Consider the following 18,061-nt stretch of genomic DNA (forward strand, 5'->3'; position numbering starts at 1 on the left):
AGTCAAGGAACATATGTTCATGGTAGCCCGGTGCTAGGTTGCAGTTCCTGCTAGTGTCCTCTCGCAGGTTTAATTTGTGTAACCTGGACCGGGTCCATTGTAGAAGGTTCATAGTAAAGAATTTGAATTGCAGTAGTGAAGGTGGAATTTTGTTGCATTAGGAGGATTTACCAAATTTGTTTATCCAATTCTCTCCTGTAATGTAGTCAGAGGTGTTGGTCTCAAGGAGTTTGGACCATTTTGTGTGTAGTATTGATTTTGGTGCTGAGTGAGAGGTCAGATTATAGTTTTATAGATTTGAGGCTATATGACCAGAGTAGTGCCAAGCCAATAGACACAAAATTATACTTGAATGTTTGCCATGGCTGAGTTTGGACAGTTTTAGCAAGCTGTAAAAGTCCAAAAAAGAGAGTATATATTTTTGCCAGTTCGTAAAAGGGACGTGGGTCATTATTATGAGTTAACTTTAACATCTTATTCAAAGTTAATGCACAGCCTTTTTTTCTCATAGACATTAAGAAATTTCAGTATCCATGCACAAGTCATCGCTGAAACATTGTTTTAATCGTCCTTGGCCTACAAGAGCACCTTGGCTAAATTTTTAGTGAGAGGATTTGTATGCTGGTCATCTATTGAAGGAAGAGGCGGCAGTAGATTAATTTTTCTTAGGGCATTGTGGCAAAAAGTGTACTGCAGTGTTGCACCTTGGAGTGGCAGTTGAAGCATTGAGCATTTAAGCTGGTTATTGTCTTAATATCTAAGAAGTGTTGTACATTCGAGGTCTTCAAAAATATTTTTCTTTAATATAGTTCTCAACAATATGACGCCAGCTACCATTTCCCAAACACTAAACCAAAGCATAATTCAAGGTTAAGATATAAAGTGATAAAAATGGCAAGAGGAAAGGCTAGCACTGGCACAGCCAATCTGTCTAGTTTATGCGAGAGCTATTTGATTTGGCAATGCATTTTAGCCCCTATGTACAGCAGTTTGGCTGCTGTTAAGCATGGCTAAAAGATAGTTGGGTAGATTAGAGTGGGGAAGAGTGAGGTAGTAAATTGGAGTAGATTGTAGTGGGGGAGTTGAGTAGAATAGTGTCGTAGATTGGGGTTTGGTGGGGTGGAGTGGGGTAAATTGGGGTATTGCCCTTGTGTCAAAACTTAATGTCCAGGACATCTGCCATGCCAGCCAAGCCCTGAGGACAACAAGAGGCACCCTGTCCTTGATGGTGGTGTATAGTCTGGTGACAAGCTTCAGGGTGTGAGGTGAAAGTAAGGATCATCTCAAGTGCATGTAGCCGTGGAGGTGCTTGAGGGAATATGGTGTGTATGGGCTTACAGGTAGGTCTTAGTCGTTGGGACAGCATGACATCCAGTGGTGAGCAACCGATGGTTACCTGCAGCTTTGGTTGCTAGAAGAATGTTCCATCTGGGTACAGGTCACCCACAGTCATTAGGCACATGTGGGCCTACTGCTGTTGCATCTCTGATCAGAAATCAGCAAAAGCATTGTGTGATGGGCAAGGGACAGCTTGTCCACATTTAAACAATGAAGGCCTGCTGTACACCGCAGTCCGTCTCAAGGTCTCACCGTGATTTGATTGATTTAATTTTTATTAAGCGCAACATTTACCTATAGGCATCAAGGTACAGTAGTCACGACCATCCTATATTGAGCAGTGTCAATCAAACCAAGTTCCTTCTAGGAAAAGCTGCCTAGATGCTATAGAGCCAGGTCTTGAGTGCCTTTCTAAAAGGCAAATGTTTGGTAATCGTTGTCAGAGACTGAGGAAGCGAGTTTCAAAGGTTCCCCTACCCCCCCATTGCTTCCTCTGGATCTTGGGTGACCAAATTGCTGTTGACTGATCAAAGGTTACTACCTGGGATGTACCGATGAAACCTATCTTTAATCCCGGCAGGGCTCGGAGGGTGTGGGGGCCTTATGAACAATACAGATGGATTTAAGCAATATGCATTTCCTGATGGGTAGCCAATGCAGCTCACCCATCCCCGCAGCCACTGACTGGCACTTAGGAATGCCAAGAATAGCTCTGGCGAGTGCATTCTGTGCCACCTGAAGTTTTGCCTGGGTGCTTTTCGAATTCAGGTAAAGGGAATTACATTAATCTAAACTGGATATGACCACGGCTAGTACAACCTGCTTTCGCGCTGACAGAGGTATAAAAGGGAAGATCTTTTAAACTTCCTAATAAGCCAGAAGCAGGTAGTGATGGTGCGGTTGGCCTTTCCATTCAAAGAAAGTTCAGTGTCTAAGATTACCCCAAGATTTTTAGCCTTCTCAGATGGAATCAGAAGGGTGCCCGGCAACTAGTTACCATTCCAGATTGAGGTTTGCATCCCATAAAGCAATACCTCAGGTTTCTCCCTATTCAGTTCAAGGAAATTCCTTTCAATCTTCTCTGCGACCACCAACATGCATTGAGAGAAATTATCTGCGGTAGCACCGGAGTTCCTAGAGATACACAAAATGATCTTTGGTGCCATAAGCACAAGATACTTTTTGCATCCCTTGGGCAAAAATTATGGCTGCAAGTGGGGACACATACAATTTGAAAAGCGAAGGGCTCAAAGATGAGCCCTGGGGCATCCCTCAGGGCAAGGAGAAGACCTCCACATGGAATTGATTGAGCAGTACCCTCTGAGAGTGATCATTGAGGAAGGAGGACAGTAGGGCCCATGTCTGTAATGCCCAAATCCTGGAGGCTTTCAATTGGCAGCGAGAGGGAGATGGTATCAGAGGCCGTGGATGGTTCTAAAAGGACCAAAGCCGCACCTTGCCCCACTAGTCGCCTAATCCGGTCCGTGGCCGAGACCAAAGCAGTTTTGGTTCCATTGTGTTTTCAGAACCCAAACTGAGATTTGTCCAGCCATCCCTGCTCTTCCACAAATTCCATCATGTGGCCATTCAGATGTTTCTCAAGAATCTTGGCCGGTAGTGTAAGTAGTGAGATCGGAGGGTAGTTTTTAAGATCCTTGCTGTCAAGATTGGGTTATTTATAGGAGAGGGCTTATCACTGCCTCCTTCCATCGGCACGGATAGCAACCAGAGGATGGCTTTATACGAAGAACATAAGAGCGCATGCCACAGAGCCTGCTGCCATATACAGAATTGCTACTCCACATGATTCCAGGGCTGAACCGGACTTAGTGATGTGGGGATTTTGTTCTACCCTTTCAGAGGTTAGAGGAGAGAAGACTGTGAGCAAATCTAATTGTGAGCCGTCTTATTCTCCAGCTGATGGAGGGGTAGAAAGCTGCTGCAACCTTAAGTTCTTCAGTGGACATAGCAAATTCAATTTTATGGGAGCAGTATGAAGTCTTCTCCTTATTAATGGCTAGTATATATTTCCTTATTCTACTCGTATAAATAACTTTTTGTTGTTCCTCAAAGTTTTTATTTGACAGCGACAAGCCTGCCTAAGAGTTCGCAACCATTAATTGAACCAAGGGGCTAAGCCTTTTCTGATTAATTTCCCAAAAAGGGACTACCCTATTAGCGACCAGATTCAACTCCATGGGCATACTATCCTATTTTAGTGAAGGCTTCTGCAGATACCTTCTAGAAGTGCTCCTGGTCAGTGGGGCTATTGAGACTAAGGGTGTGTACAGCCTCGTGATACAAATCTAATTTGATAGTTGATCTCTTCGTAATTCATATTGGTAGAGTCGATATAGCCATTTATCGGTTATTGATTAAATGTACTTTCAAGCAAAGATTGTCAATAACTAGCTGAGATTTCCATACCATCCCACTCTTACACTTAATTGGGGCTTCCAAGCTATTACAGATTCGATTTTAAATAACTGTTTTCTTGATGACTGTGTTTAGATACTTTGGGATACTGAAGGCAGAGGATTTTATCTTTGGGTGATCGTTTGTCTCCCACCTAGAGCCACACTTTAATGTGGGTAGGAAGTCCTAAGGGTGAGAGAAACAATATTGCCTAGTATTGGTTCAGCATAAGTAAGGGTGCCTTCCATTTTTAGGACCAGGTTGTGAAAACGATAGAAATATCCAACTCCGTGTTCAATCGCCTTGAAGTCTCTGTATTGTTGTGGAGTGGCATCTTGATGGTTTGTGGGTTAAATTCAAGTTAAGTGAGAACACTTGAGAGTTACTGAATCAGACCAGGACAAAGGGAACCTATTGCAGCTGCAGCACACTTGCTGAAATGTTACTTAATTTTCCATCTTGTATATAAGTGCAAACGTCATCTTGCCAGGTTTCTAAAAACAAGGGGTAATTGTGTAAAAGCAATAGCAATTCCAGAATGAAGCGAGAAGCAACCCATAAACCTGTCAGAAAAGCATTCCACCAGGAAATGCCTGGTCAGAGGAACAATGCTGGTCTGTATGAATGAATCCTACACTTATTCAATTCTCGTGAGACTGAAGAGTGAGTAGAAAGGAGCACTGGGTTATCCAATTGGAATGCAATAATTAGATGATGCTCATGGACACCAGTGGTAAATAGTGCACCCCAAGATACTGTCCAGAGACCTTTCGCTGCACCCAGGTAAAAGCCCATACACAGATCAATGTTTGCATATATGAATAAAATAAGACCTTTTGAGAAGTGGGCTGAGCAATTCAGGTCTGTGTTTACAAATTAACATTGAACCACGACCCTCATTTCTGGCTAAATTGGAACCTTGATAAGTTTAGGCAACTGAAACGAAACCCAGAGCGCCAGAAAAAAAAATGGAGTGCAGCATAAATGACTGAAGGTAAGAGCAGAAAGGGCGTCCTAAGATTATCAGAAAATAATTGTACGAGAAAAGAAACAGGAGCGCCTGCTCCTTTCTGCGAGTGCGACTTTCATTTGTCTCTACTGCACCATTTCGTGAAAGAAAAGTCTAAACTTCCACAAAAGACATCCAGGTGCTTACTTACATTTCCGAAGTATTTGTCATGCCGACCCCAAGCATTGTTAGCGAACCTAAAGATTAACTTATTTTACAATAAAGCTAAGTTAGTGGCTATATTGATAACAAAATAAAGTTTTACGTTCTTCTTGACTTTTACCCATTGGCCCAAATACAGTTTTGAATGCATCACTAGGTATCCTCATAGCTGTGTGCAGGTGGGATTTCAGTCTGACGGACATGTGTAGAACTAAATCTATCAAGAACACTAACCATTTTAGGCTAAGATTCAGAATATAAATGTAGAATATGTGATTCTGGCAATATATGGAATTTGCAGAAACCAGATGTACCTCAGTAACTTGACTTCTGATGAAAGATGATTTTAGTCTTCTGTAGATAATCTATATGTTGAGTGTTTGAGAAAGTGAGAGAGGTGATAGTCTCGATGTAAACTTTGACTGCTTTCCCACTGGGCGCAAACAATGCGACACATATGGATTCTGTAAGGAACCCTTGGGTCATCCTCGGTAGCGTTGCCTAAGCACCAAGGTGCCTTTATGGAAAAAAATGTATGTGCACCTAGTCTAAAAATACAGTTAATATATGAAGAGTTTAACGATCAATCAAACTTAATTAAAAAATACAAGTTTAATAAACCAAGTCATGTGGTGTAAAAGATGTCTTAAAAATATAAGAAATTGACCAGGAATGAACATGAGCCAAAATACTTCAGGGTTACTCTAGGATTAAAGTTAATGTCAAAAGTAAAATTAGGGTTCAAATTAGTTGGTTAAATCAAGATTTCTAATTTCTTTGAACCAGTGTCTTGGCATAAAGCAGGCTCAAAGATGCGGCGTTGAGGCATCAGTGCAAATGTCAAACTGACTAAAAAATAAAAAGAGCTGGCGCTTGGTTCCAAAACTTGAACAAAGGTAATTTGTAGTTTAAGTTAATCACTAATGGTGAAACTCCGTTGAGACTGTGTTAAATGAAGTGTTGATCCTCCAAGGGGTAGCTGGTTGAAGCATAATTGAATATGGGTGCAGGTAGCTCAAAGTCTTGGAAGCCAGACAGTGCTGTGTGGAAGTGTCTGACTGGGTATGGATACATCTTGCAGCCTTCACCTCAATGCTGATTCAGCAGGCTTGTCTTAAATTGAATGCTGACTCGACATGGAAAGTTCCACGGCTTAGAGATTCAAATTACTGGTATGTGATGAAAGATCCACTTTGCCAGTTTATTAAGGTTTCTTTTCATCCCCCTCCTTTTGTTCCATTAATAGGCACATCCCAGCCACAGACCCCTGCCCCCACCTCCTGCACAGACACCACGCACACACATACACACCACTCGCCATAGTTCTTATAATAATCAGGCTCATTTTAGCTCCACAGCACGCTGGCTTTTTGAGCAATTTCCTCCAGCAAACACGTTGTTCCCAGGGTTTCATATATACAGGTTGAACCCAAGGTAATAAACTATCTTCCAATTCTGGAGGTGAACTGGAGGCAGATGTTTGAGGCACTGCAGTGATAAACTCTCCCCACAGGCCTCTGCACAATCCGACGTTCCTCTGTGCAGCAAACTTCTTTCCTTCTCAAGCTGCATGAAGCATCTCTCCTTGCAGTGGCAGGCATGGGGTTTTTAAAGGGTTCTCTCATTTACTGTTGCCGGTAATTGCTAAACCAGTCCTAAACTCCTATGAATCCGACTTCTTACCTTTTGTAAGATATTGATGCACTTCTGAGAAATGTGCTTTATACACTAAATGTTTCAGTTACATGGATCTAAAAACCAGGATGGAGGTATCTTTTCTCAGCTATGCTTAGTTCTCTTTTGTCACACAACGCTCTCTTCTGTTCCTCATGCTTCAGCCCTCTTGCCTTCAGAGGAAAGTCACTTTCTGCCAAAGCTTGGCCTTTTAATCCCATAGGGAAGAACCACTTAAGGTCTGCTTTCCCAGGACTCTGTAAGGAGAGGGGTATTACAAATTCTATTCAATAGCGAATGTTCCCTACATGGACCATACGCAACTCGTTCCTGATGTGTGCTTTGTAGAAGACCCCTTTCAAGTGCTTCTGAGGACCAGAGTAATTATGAGGTGTGAAGTGTAGGTGCTTCACACAGATACATCTATCATTGGACTATACTCGTGCTGATTTCCCCTTTAGCGTAACTAGTGTAATTCTAGAAAACAACTGAAATCTGACTTCACATCTGTTCTTTTTTTAGATCAGGTTAAGTGTATGCTGCACCTTTTGGTTCTGATTGCATTTTCAAATGTAATGTGACATTTAATTTGTTACATTTGCATACATTTGGATATGTTCCTGCAGTAGTGGCTTTTAGGCAAACTGTCTAAATTAAACGATCAGGTGTGATTAAAATGGTTGAGACAAAACCATCAATCACTGCTGGTTTGACCGTACATATTTTGCGGCAAGTGGCTAGTTCGCTGCGCAGTCTTCCTGCTTGACATTTTTCCTGCTAGTACTACACTGCAAATGCAGCTTATGCAGACCCTGGCTGTCAATGTCAAAATGGATCACACAGTGAAATGGTGACTATTCCACCACATTCTCCCACCCCTACAATAATGGGGGGGGGGGCATTGTGGGCCAACCACAACCCAGAACAAATTGTAATATGATTATAGAGCAGGCAAAACACAGGGACTGAGACCAGCGGGATCCGTAAGGCCAGCAGGTCCAAAGCAGGGCACAGCCAAACAAATATTTAGAAGTAGTGCTGTTGGCTTCCCTCTTGCCCACAGGGTGAGAATAAAATAACAATGTGTGGGCTATGTTGGATGTCCTATGGCAGTAAATACTGTACAATAATAAAAAAGCAATGTCAAAGACAGTAGCTCTTGCCTCTAAAGGGCTATTGCAAACCTAGTAACTTTGCCACTGTGCGTTTGCATTGACACACCGGTGTCCCATTCATGGGTGCAAGCCACAATGCATGCACACACACAAAGCCACCGCCTTGTAATGGTGTTAAACAAATTCCAAGATAGTTGGCCTAGGTGTGCATGCATTGGGGTAGCACATATGCAAGTATCTGTAGTGAGGCACTGGCTGCCATTTTCCTTTTTTTTTTTTTTTACTCCATAGTCAAAGATGTGTGATGGTGGTTAAAGAGTGGAGAAGTAGAAATGAAGACTGTGCAGGAGCGCATTAACCAGAACAAGCGGTCGAGTAGCATTTTGCAGCTGTTGGGGCCCACTAAAAAGAAAAGAGATGAACAATAAGAACCTGTAGACCGTTGTGGGAGCACAAGAGCTGCATAGATGGGGCAATCTAACAAAGCGCAATGGATGTGTGGAAGTGGACGGGCTGCCATTGTATAAGTAAATAAATATGTGGTAGATTCAGGGAAGGAACTGTGTCTTTTTCTTTTTTTTAAAAATTGTATTCACCATTTAGAAAATACTATGAGCTGATAACAAATGCAGATGGGCAGCTAGCTCTCCTAGCTAATGTCTAAAGCCAGTTGACCTTATTAGCTTACAGCTCGAAAAGGGCTCTCCAAATGGTCTTATAATCATCCGTATCTTCTATGTGGATGTGAGTTGTAGTGTTTGTTGTGTCATGGTAGTAGCTGTCGCTTGTAGGCAAGACCTAAAAGATACAGCAAGTGCGCAAATAACTGAGATCCTCACTGGCTGAGATGAAGAAATGGTAAGAATCCCTCCCTTAAATTACGTAGAACCACATTCCGCTTCATAAATTCTCCAGACCTTGCAGGATCTTGTATAAAAAGCCCTTGACATGAACGTTCCTACACTACTCCTCAAATAATGATGCTCCATGGTAGAATGAGGGATTCCTTCCTGTGAAAAGGTTACCCCAAGCACAGTTCACATAAATCAGAGGATCTGGTAAACCCAGAGGCTCACCACATGATATACAATAGTTAATTTTTTAAACTCCACAAGTGACCTTTCTGTAATTTCTTGCCCTCTGACTTTAATTTCCTGCCCTTGAGAGTCTTGCATCTTCCAGCATACATTCTGAAAATCATCACAACTCTGACAAATCTAGGAAAAACCTGGATAGCCTTTTTACTGCAAGGTTCCATACAACACTTAGCACAGTATCAGTGATCAATATAGCTTTTGGAATGCAGAGAACCTCTTGGAATTTGATTTAAAAAAAAATAACTCATCCGTGAGAATAATAGTTGCCTATGTTTCTTATCGTTTCCCATAATAGAAACCAGACATGCATAGGTTTTCTTACTGTATAAAATGCACCGTAACAAACCTTGCAAGTGGGAGAAAAGTAAATTTGGGAAAATGAACTTTCTGGGGTATTCAAGGATGGGTTCGCTGTGTTTTATACAAAGTGCGCATTATTATGTTGAAAATATGTTTGCCACTGTTGATCAGAATTTGCCCCAGCCTAGAGCAAAACCTACAACTGCGGGCATTAAATGCAAAGATCACCATGACTGTGATCCACACGCTGTAACCTGCTTATGCCAGCTAATCCCACTTCTGCACTGGCAGGCCAGTTGGAATATCCGAAGCTGGTGATAATGGTATAAACAATGGTGATAACACTTGTCAGTTAATTTAAGTGGATTGTTTTTTTTCAAAACGAGCCACAACTTCGCCATCCCTTCTGTTTGTTTGGATAGGCCAGTAGCAAAATACAAAATCCACCACCATATTCATAACATATTTGCTAAAGTCATTGTTGTGAATGTGTATTGGTATTCTACAATGTCCTGTTAATATTGGGATGGAATTTGTGTTTGTTTTTAAAGTAAACGGGGTTGCGATTTACCGATTATCTTTGACCTTGGTGTTTAAATGTGCATTTTTTCCAATTTCTATGTGATCTTGGGCAAAGCTGGAGTTCATATTAGACCTGCAGACAGATTAATTTGCCAAACACTAGTCCAATTTAAAGCATTTTGATTTATTCAGCTTTTGCTTTAAACGATGTTGTACTAAACACATTTCTTTATTAGGGTGGCCATTTTAAAGACCTTGAACATGTTTTGCTTGTCTTTCAGTTTCACTGGCAATGTTACTGTAGCAGGTCATCCTTTTACTTCAGTAAGTGACTAACAGACTCCTTTGTTACTTATACACTTTAGTGCATGACTTTTATTTACACTTGATTTATACTTTGGCTCCGCCTGCCATCACTGCCATTTAACGCAAACCAATCTTCTGATGACTATTTTAAACTTTGACATTGGCTTGCAACAGGCTTGAACATGCCCATTGTCATAGTCTGCGTGGAGTGTTAATTTTTCAGTAGGTTGGAAGGCAGTTTTGCTCTTTTCTGTTGGGTATGAATGGTGTACAAATGGGACCGCAAAATGGTTCGATGGTTTCAGAAAGTGTGCTTTTAAGATGTTTTTCTGGCTCTCACTTCAAGCTTGTGGTATGTCTTTTAGCAAAGAACAATAGCGAGTGATTCAAACTGTTTTATTTTGGTGCGTAAAAGTTTATATTGATGGTCAGTAGCATAGTGGCATTTAAAGTGACCTCCTACCTTGTGAATGCATTTAGTAGTTGCTCTGAATGGGCGGTTTGTACATTTTGTAAAGATTTTGTCATGGCTGGTGTAAACCACACACAGATCTAGGAAAACTCTATAAGTAAAAACGAATAAATTATTCAAAAGTAATGGGTTAACACGAGGTGGAGTATAATACGGCATTCATAAAGTAAAGTGTTGGCATCACAGGAGCATTGTACATTCTGGTACTTCAGTGAGGACAATGGTAGAATATCTGCTTTTGGACAAGGGAATTTGACTGACAAATTAGCCACCATAATATAACACTGAACTTCCTTCATTTGTGCAGTCACTGAACAAGCACTTTGTAAGAGCCAAGAACTGGATCTGTGTGTTATTAATGGCTGCTTATATATTAACCACATAGCTCATGACCAACTGGGCACATGTGAAGAAAGTACTTTATAACCAACATGAAGAGGAGGAAAAGTCTTTGGATTACATGGTCATGCCCGGCATGAACTATTTTAGGTTTAAGTAAATGCTAATTTGCTCTTTCTGCATTTGTTTAATTTGTAGTCTCTGCTTTAGTGCTACTAAACCTCCCCAATGTGACCAAGTGCTTTATAGTAAAGGTCAGACAGATCATTGTACTGTAGCAGTAGAAAAGAACAAAAGTAAACATCGATCATATACCAGTAAACACGTACAATGAAGTACTTTTGTTAAGGGTAATACTTTCTAAATACAGTGAGAGAAGATATATAGCTAAAAATGATGAATTTGTGTCCCTTCGAGACTGGGGGGGGGGGGGGTTGGGGGGGGGTGATCAGAAGTATTACTATATAAAATAAAGCAAGACATTTAAATAAGTAGTGCAGTTATAGACCACATATATGTAATCGGCGGTGTGCAGTGGTACAGTGTGGAGTGAGTAGGTCTGATTTAATGGATAATCTTCTGACCACTCATTCCTCAGTTTCCTTGATTGGACCCATTCTTGGGCACCAGATTGAATCTGGAAACAGTTCCATCGCTGATACTGGGAGTCACCCGTCACATCTTCTACGTAATGCAAGCTCTTAAAAGAGAAAAGGGTCTGCGGAGACGTCTTTCTCTGAAGCTGTTCCTATGCTGGAGCCTTTGTCTAATCCAGCCTGTACTACTACAAGCTTGACTGCAAAGCAGATACATGTGCTGTAGTTATGATACCTTCTTCCAGATTGTGTCATACCATTTTGTTTCTCTGGCATCTCTTCTCTGCATTGTTCAGAACACACCGCTACTCTTTAAATTCCACACCTTGCCATCTTCTAATCTGACTGCATTATTTAACATTTTTTTAATGCTTTTATGTTCAAAGTAGAAAGTAACTCCTTTGGGAACTATGCCTGGTTTCTTAATTCTAACCCACTATCCAACTTAACTTGCTGTGTTTAACCCCATGTTTCCTGTCATAGTAGTTTTTCTTTTTAATGTTTATTTGCTTTTAATACTTTGAACATAAAATCAAAAGAAAAGTCATGAATGCGCGATAGTCTGGCAGTTGGGCAATCGCAATGGACATAGGGCAAAAAGTACATCTACATTTCCCCTGAAAGAACACAAGGTTAGATTGCAACACAGTGCATATACATACGCTAAAGGTCAGAACCAACTGAATCCCCGACAACAAGGATAGGTCCGGTTTCGGCATCCTCAGGACCCATTCCCTGCTCCAACCTCTGGTAAGGGCAATCCCCCCTCCTCATCGCCCAGTTCCAACCCATAATATTTTATCCACGGCACCCATATCTTTCGGAACTTCCGGGGGCAGCCTCTCGCCTTCTAGGTCACCCTCTCCGCGACCATATATAGGTCCAGGCTTGCTCTCCATTCTTCGAGTGTAGGGAGTCTGTGATCACCCCAGTGTTTAGCTATGTCCCTCTTGGCAACCACCAGCCCAAAGTAGCCAATTTAAGTTTATGCCTTGTTACGTTTATGTATGTGGGGATCTCTAGTATAAGGAATTTTGCGTCTAACTCAAGTTGGGCCTCCAGTATGCTGTTTAGTTCCTGCAGTATCCTACCCCAGTAAGTTTGAACCCTAGCGCTTTCCCAAATGGTGTGTATAAATGTGCCCCGGTGTGTGCGGTATCTGAGGCAGTCAGTTATCTGCTCTCCACATGGAATGGAGTCGTACCGTGTTAAAGTAGGTCCTATGCAGAATTTGATATTGAATGAGATGTAGTCACAGTTTAATCGCTACTTCTCGCGGGTGCATAAGGGCTGCTTCCCAGTCAATATCCTCTAGTGGACCCGTGGTAAGTTCCCAATTAGTGCGTAGAGGGCCAAGTGTGTTAGACATGTTGTTGATCAATGTTTTATAGGTCAAGAAGATGGCCTGAATCTCCTCCTGCAAAAGTCTTCCTTCCAATGGAGCATATTTGGGGGAGGGGGGGGATGGCTGGGGGGGGGGAGTGGGGCTGGGGGAGGGGAGGAGGTTTTGTGTGTGTGTGTGCGCGTGTGTGCGTGTGTGTGTGTGTGTGTGTGTGTTTTAGTTATCCCTCCACCTGCCAAGCACGCTTCAGTCTAAGATAGGCGTACGCTTGATTATCATGTAGTTGATATGTGGCTTGTATCCAGGCGAATGAGGCCCATGTGCCCGCCTTCAGTACATCCCCTACCTTTGAAGTCCCTATTAAATCCCACTGTTTGAATCCTTTTAATTTCAAGCAGTCTAGCTCCTTCCCACAGCGGGGTTTGTCATAGTATTGCGTTTTTTTTTGCTCTCGTTCAGAAAAGGTCTGAGAAATTAATAGCTAAAGATCCGGTCACACTCCTAGGAGTGAGTAACCATCCTGGGTTAAACTTTGATCTAGGTTTCCTTACTCTCATTAATTCAAATGGGGAAAACCCTGTGCATGCCACTGCTGTTGGTCTATATAACCAAAGAGTTTATACACTTGTGTTACCCAACAAGAATTGTTTTTGATGCTAACTGAATGGCCCCCTTGAGAACTCTATTAAAGTGTTCTACCGTCCCATTACTTTTTGAATTGTAAAGGGACGTTGTCCTGTGACAAACACCACATTTTAAAAAATATTCCTTTGCTTTCTCTGAGACAAATTGTACACCACTGCAACTCAGTTAAATGCTGGGTATCACTTCATTCTGGAAAACCTCATCTATGAACACTAGTATTGTCTATTTATTTTATTAACAATTTTACAATACATTTTTAATGTATGGCCATCTGGAAAATACATCCATCAATACTACAGTATATTTTTGAGTAGAATGTCTACTGCCACTTTTTCCCAAGGAGCTATCTGGCACTCAAATGCATTGCTCACAGGAGGTTTCAATGTCTTCAAGGACTTATATCATGGCATTCCTTGACTCCTCTTCTACCTCGTTATCAATACCTGGCCACCAATATAAACCTTTTCATTGCCGATTTGATTTCTATTATTCGTAGGTGCCCCGCATGGCACACACAATTTTTTTTTCCCTCAAAGCAGGAGTTCTTTTTTTTCGCTTTAGCTAAAAATCCTTCCACAATTGCCAGTTTAACTGCGTACCTCCTAGAATGCTCGGACTTCTCCCATATTACTTGTATTGGGCCATCCGTCCTTCACAAATGTAACCATTTTCTTACATTCTTGATCTTTCACACTCTCTGCTTGCCTATCCTCCAGATTTAATTAATGTTCACCTGTTTAAACCACCCACTCAATGTTTTCATTTTTCAAGAAATCCTCCTGATATTCTAGTAATGTAGTGGACATCCTAGACAAAAATTCTGCTACTGCATTTTTCTTTGAGTAAATTCTCCACTTCGTACACGAAGTCCAAAATGCGCATGGAAGACCAGGTTAACCTAGTTGATACTTTTGACATTTCCATGGTGGTCAAAAGTTCCCCTAACAGTTTACTGTCACATCTAACAATCACCTATTTTACCTATTTATTTGTACTAACAAGCGAAAATGTTCCAAAGCCCATACCTAGGCTAGTGCTTCTCTGTCACTGCAAAGTTTTCTTCTGAAGGTGATAATGCTCGTGAAGCTAACACAATAATGACTTCAACTCCTGCACTATTTCTTTGAGACAAAACTGATCTCAGATGTTGGCTACTTAAACTGTAGTCACCACACTAGTACACTGGGGATTAAACCCTTGTAGAGCTGGTGCAGAACAAATTGCCTCACTGATATTATCAAATTCTTGCTTACATTCATCCAACTACCGAAACGTTTCATTTGTTTTTAGCAACTTCCTCACTTGGAAGGTTTATAGAAAAATGTCTTAAACATTTCAAAAAGAATTACACTAACTCCAAAATGACCTTAAGTCCTCTTTATGGACTTTCTTTTAATTAACTTTATTTATTCGATTTGAATAACACATTCCAAAGTCTGCATTCATGGATATATGCTTGAACATGTTGGTTGCAATCCCGGCCGTTGGAAATAGCATAAACAATCCTGTGAGAGTACCCCCCGTTTGTGCCGACCCTTTAATCTCTATCGCCTTCAGAGCTCGTGCTATCGACCCCCCCCCCCCCCCCGGCCCCAGGTGTGCTTCGTGAACTCTCCTGCGGCTCCTCGACCAGTAAGTTCCCTCCATGCCCTTAAATCCTCCTCTAGTTTCTCATCTCTACGACACCTCTTTATGGACTTTAATAGCTAGGGACTAACCTTTCTTAGGGTTGACTCCACATCCACTAATCTCATGACCTAAGCAAGTTACATGTTTCTTAGCAAATTTACATTTGGTGTATTCAACTGTAGGACCTTGAATTTCTAGTACTTCCAGTACTTTCTAGTTTCTTGTCCTGGTGCTCCGTCTCTTCCTATAACTTGTATGTCTTCTTGGAAAAATAAAATCATTTAAATTCCTTGCTTTGTGGGCTTTAGGAATGGCTTTGTCTTTGAGAACGATTTTGTGCTTAATATGTTTCAATATTCCAATTTTTCCATTGAACACAATGGGAAATTTCTTCAACATCTCCTTTCCCATTACTTCCCTTTCATCCACAATTATAACCTGCTCTTGCTAATGGTGGCTAACATTATATGTAAATTACTTTGATCTAACCACCTGAGGCCTGATGGACCCTTCCTTGCTACATATAATTTTCAACAAGCTTCCTATTCTTGAATCTGAAAATCAAGCTCCAGTATCCAAGCATGTCAATGGTTTCACCTGAGTAACTTTCTGATGCAATATCCGAATTTTCCAGGAAAGATATCCATTTCTTTTGAAAGTTATTCCTCCATACTTTTGCATTCACAATAGTGTAGGGTGAACCCCAATTTACGGCCATGTGTGCCTACCCCCCCCCTGCTGTTTTCATCCGAGATATTTAGTAAAAATGTTTCCTCTAACATTCAAGACGCTCTCACTTTCCTCTTCACTAGGCGTACTAGTACCCTCCATACTGGTACCTTCCGTCTCAACACATTTTACTTGATCGCATTTCTCTCTTTTCATCTTGCAGACATGCACATAGTGGCCAATTTTCCCACATCTACTACATTTTTGTTTCAGGGCAGTCTTTTACTATTTGCTAAATGGGAAGTACTGTCACACGTGTAAAATGTTTGTTTTTCATTAACTACCCGAGATTTGTCCCCTTTTTTTAGGTTGAGCCTGGGCAGCACATGCTCTGCGAGCCATGTTGTATTGGAGTATGTACTTGAAGCCCTGCCCACTACACCCATATTTGTCATTGGCTTGTGTCATTGTGCTTCTTAAATGCTGGCTTCTGATTCGTTATTAGGCTCGTTATTCCTTCCTTAGTACCACCTTGTCTTCATTTGTAACCCCCCATGAGAAATGGTTCTTTTACTTCGGTTGTTACACGGTGCTCTTATCTTTAGTCTGTAAGCACTATTTTCTTTAACCCCTTGCATGCCCTTGACGGAACCACTCCGTCATGAGCCACGGGCGCCGTGTGCTCATGACGGAGTGGTTCCGTCATGCTGCGGCCGTTGGCGGCCGCTCCGCCCACGCGGCGCTAATTCCCCGCCTGTGCGGGCGATTAGCGCCAGTGGGTGGAGTCATGACGGAACCACCCCGTCATGAGCACAGCTCGCCCATGACTCATGACGGCGTGGTTCCGTCATGAGCATAGCGGCGCCGCAAACCCCCCAAACCCCCCCAGCTCTGCGGCGGAATTCGCGCCGCAGTGAAGGGGTTAATGAGTTTAACCTACTGCAGGCACAACATGCTTTCCTGCAACATTCAACGTGCCATGCACACTTTCACTTTCATTGTAGCATGCAGACCGCACGTAGTATGTAAAATGACAGTCGCACGTTTTCTTCTACTTTACAATTTACATCCATTTCTCATTTTAAAACAGTGCGCCATACCACCCTTTCACTTTCATATAGCGGAGCCCTCTATGCCTCCCAGCATTGCTGCGTCCCAGACTCACATGACACCCCCCCTCCCCCCCTCCAGTCTCCTCGCCTCGCCCCTACTACTCAGCAGCAGAAGCCAGGAGTAGCGCTGCAGGAAGAAGAGCGGTCAGGAAGCAAGGTAAATGGCACAGGATCATCTTTTAATATCATTTCTAATTTATTGCGGTGCCTAATGACTTATTGTCGTTTCAAGTAATTTGCAGCTTTTGGCGGCAGTACTGGCGCAGCTCTAGCCTTTTAATATTTGGCACACTAATTAATCTGGCAGTGCGGGACTGGAGAGGTCCTTCCCCCCCCTACCAGAAGATGTGCTGTCTGCCTAGTTCTGTTACAATACACGCATATCTAATATGAGGTATGTTGCTGCAGGAGTTTTTCAAACATCCAAGAGTACAGGGGTGTGTAGCTGTCCCAAATTTAGCTGGCTACATAAAAGTTTTTACAAAATCCGCACCAGCTAAAAAAAAAGTTGAAGCCGTTCTAAAAATGGAAGAGCGCCCCCTTTCCCTCATTCTCTGTCTCCCCACCCACTTAACTAAGTGTACTTGCCTTATTCCCTCCAGATACAGGAAGTAGCTCCTATTTCTGTTCCCTGAGCTAATTTTTTTTTTTCTTTTTCTTTTTAGGCATAAATGTTTTTTATTTTTGCTGGAGAAGTGATCTTAAATTTACGAAGCATGTAAAATTGCAATGGCATTAATTGGGAGAAAGTTCACTATTCCAACGTGCGCTGTCATTTATTCAGTGCAAAAGTAGAATTGTATTTAGGCCTTAATGATATTCACCACATTGATGTTTATATCCACAGGGCACTTTGCAGTTGATATTCGAAGTATCCCAAATGACTTGTTTGCAGGCTAAAAGTCAAACCAGGATGTCACACACATTTCTCCAAGACACAATCCTTCAGTATTTGAGCACTTAAATCTCCAACTATATTTATTCTTGCAGTTAACAGAAGGGATTAATTTGGCCAACTCTATGGGGATCTATTTCAGAAAGCCCTTTTTATGGAGATCGAATTCAATCTATAACAAGCATTTGCAATGCAATAGTTATCGCATTTTTGAAACTTTGACCTATTGGTATTGTAAGTGATTGCCTTTTATTATTTCAGGTTTTTGAAACCTAAATAAAAGGCAATGTCATTTACAATGCAAATGGCTCAAAATCTGTTGCGAGACCTATTGCATTACAAATGCTTGTTTATAACTTGTTCCCAGTTTTGTCAGTGGTAACTTTGGCTACTACCTCAGACTTAGGTTCAGTAGTTTTCTTTC

At 41.7% G+C, this 18,061-nt stretch overlaps 1 protein-coding gene across 5 annotated transcripts in view; it reads left to right on the plus strand.

The window, feature by feature from the left end:
• The window catches only part of PTBP3 (polypyrimidine tract binding protein 3), a 683,480-nt gene that overhangs the window by 260,542 nt on the left and 404,877 nt on the right, over positions 1-18,061 (plus strand). Inside the window, exon 3 of one of the 5 annotated variants that reach the window (XM_085641270.1) lies at positions 9,914-9,956. The exons of the other annotated variants lie outside the window; for them this stretch is intronic. The gene's annotated coding sequence lies outside the window, so the exon portion shown is untranslated. The remainder of the gene's footprint in view (positions 1-9,913; positions 9,957-18,061) is intronic. 5 annotated transcript variants of the gene reach the window in all.

The sequence above is a fragment of the Triturus cristatus genome, chromosome 2_2 (genome assembly GCF_964204655.1).
Source record: "Triturus cristatus chromosome 2_2, aTriCri1.1, whole genome shotgun sequence".
Taxonomy (NCBI): domain Eukaryota; kingdom Metazoa; phylum Chordata; class Amphibia; order Caudata; family Salamandridae; genus Triturus; species Triturus cristatus.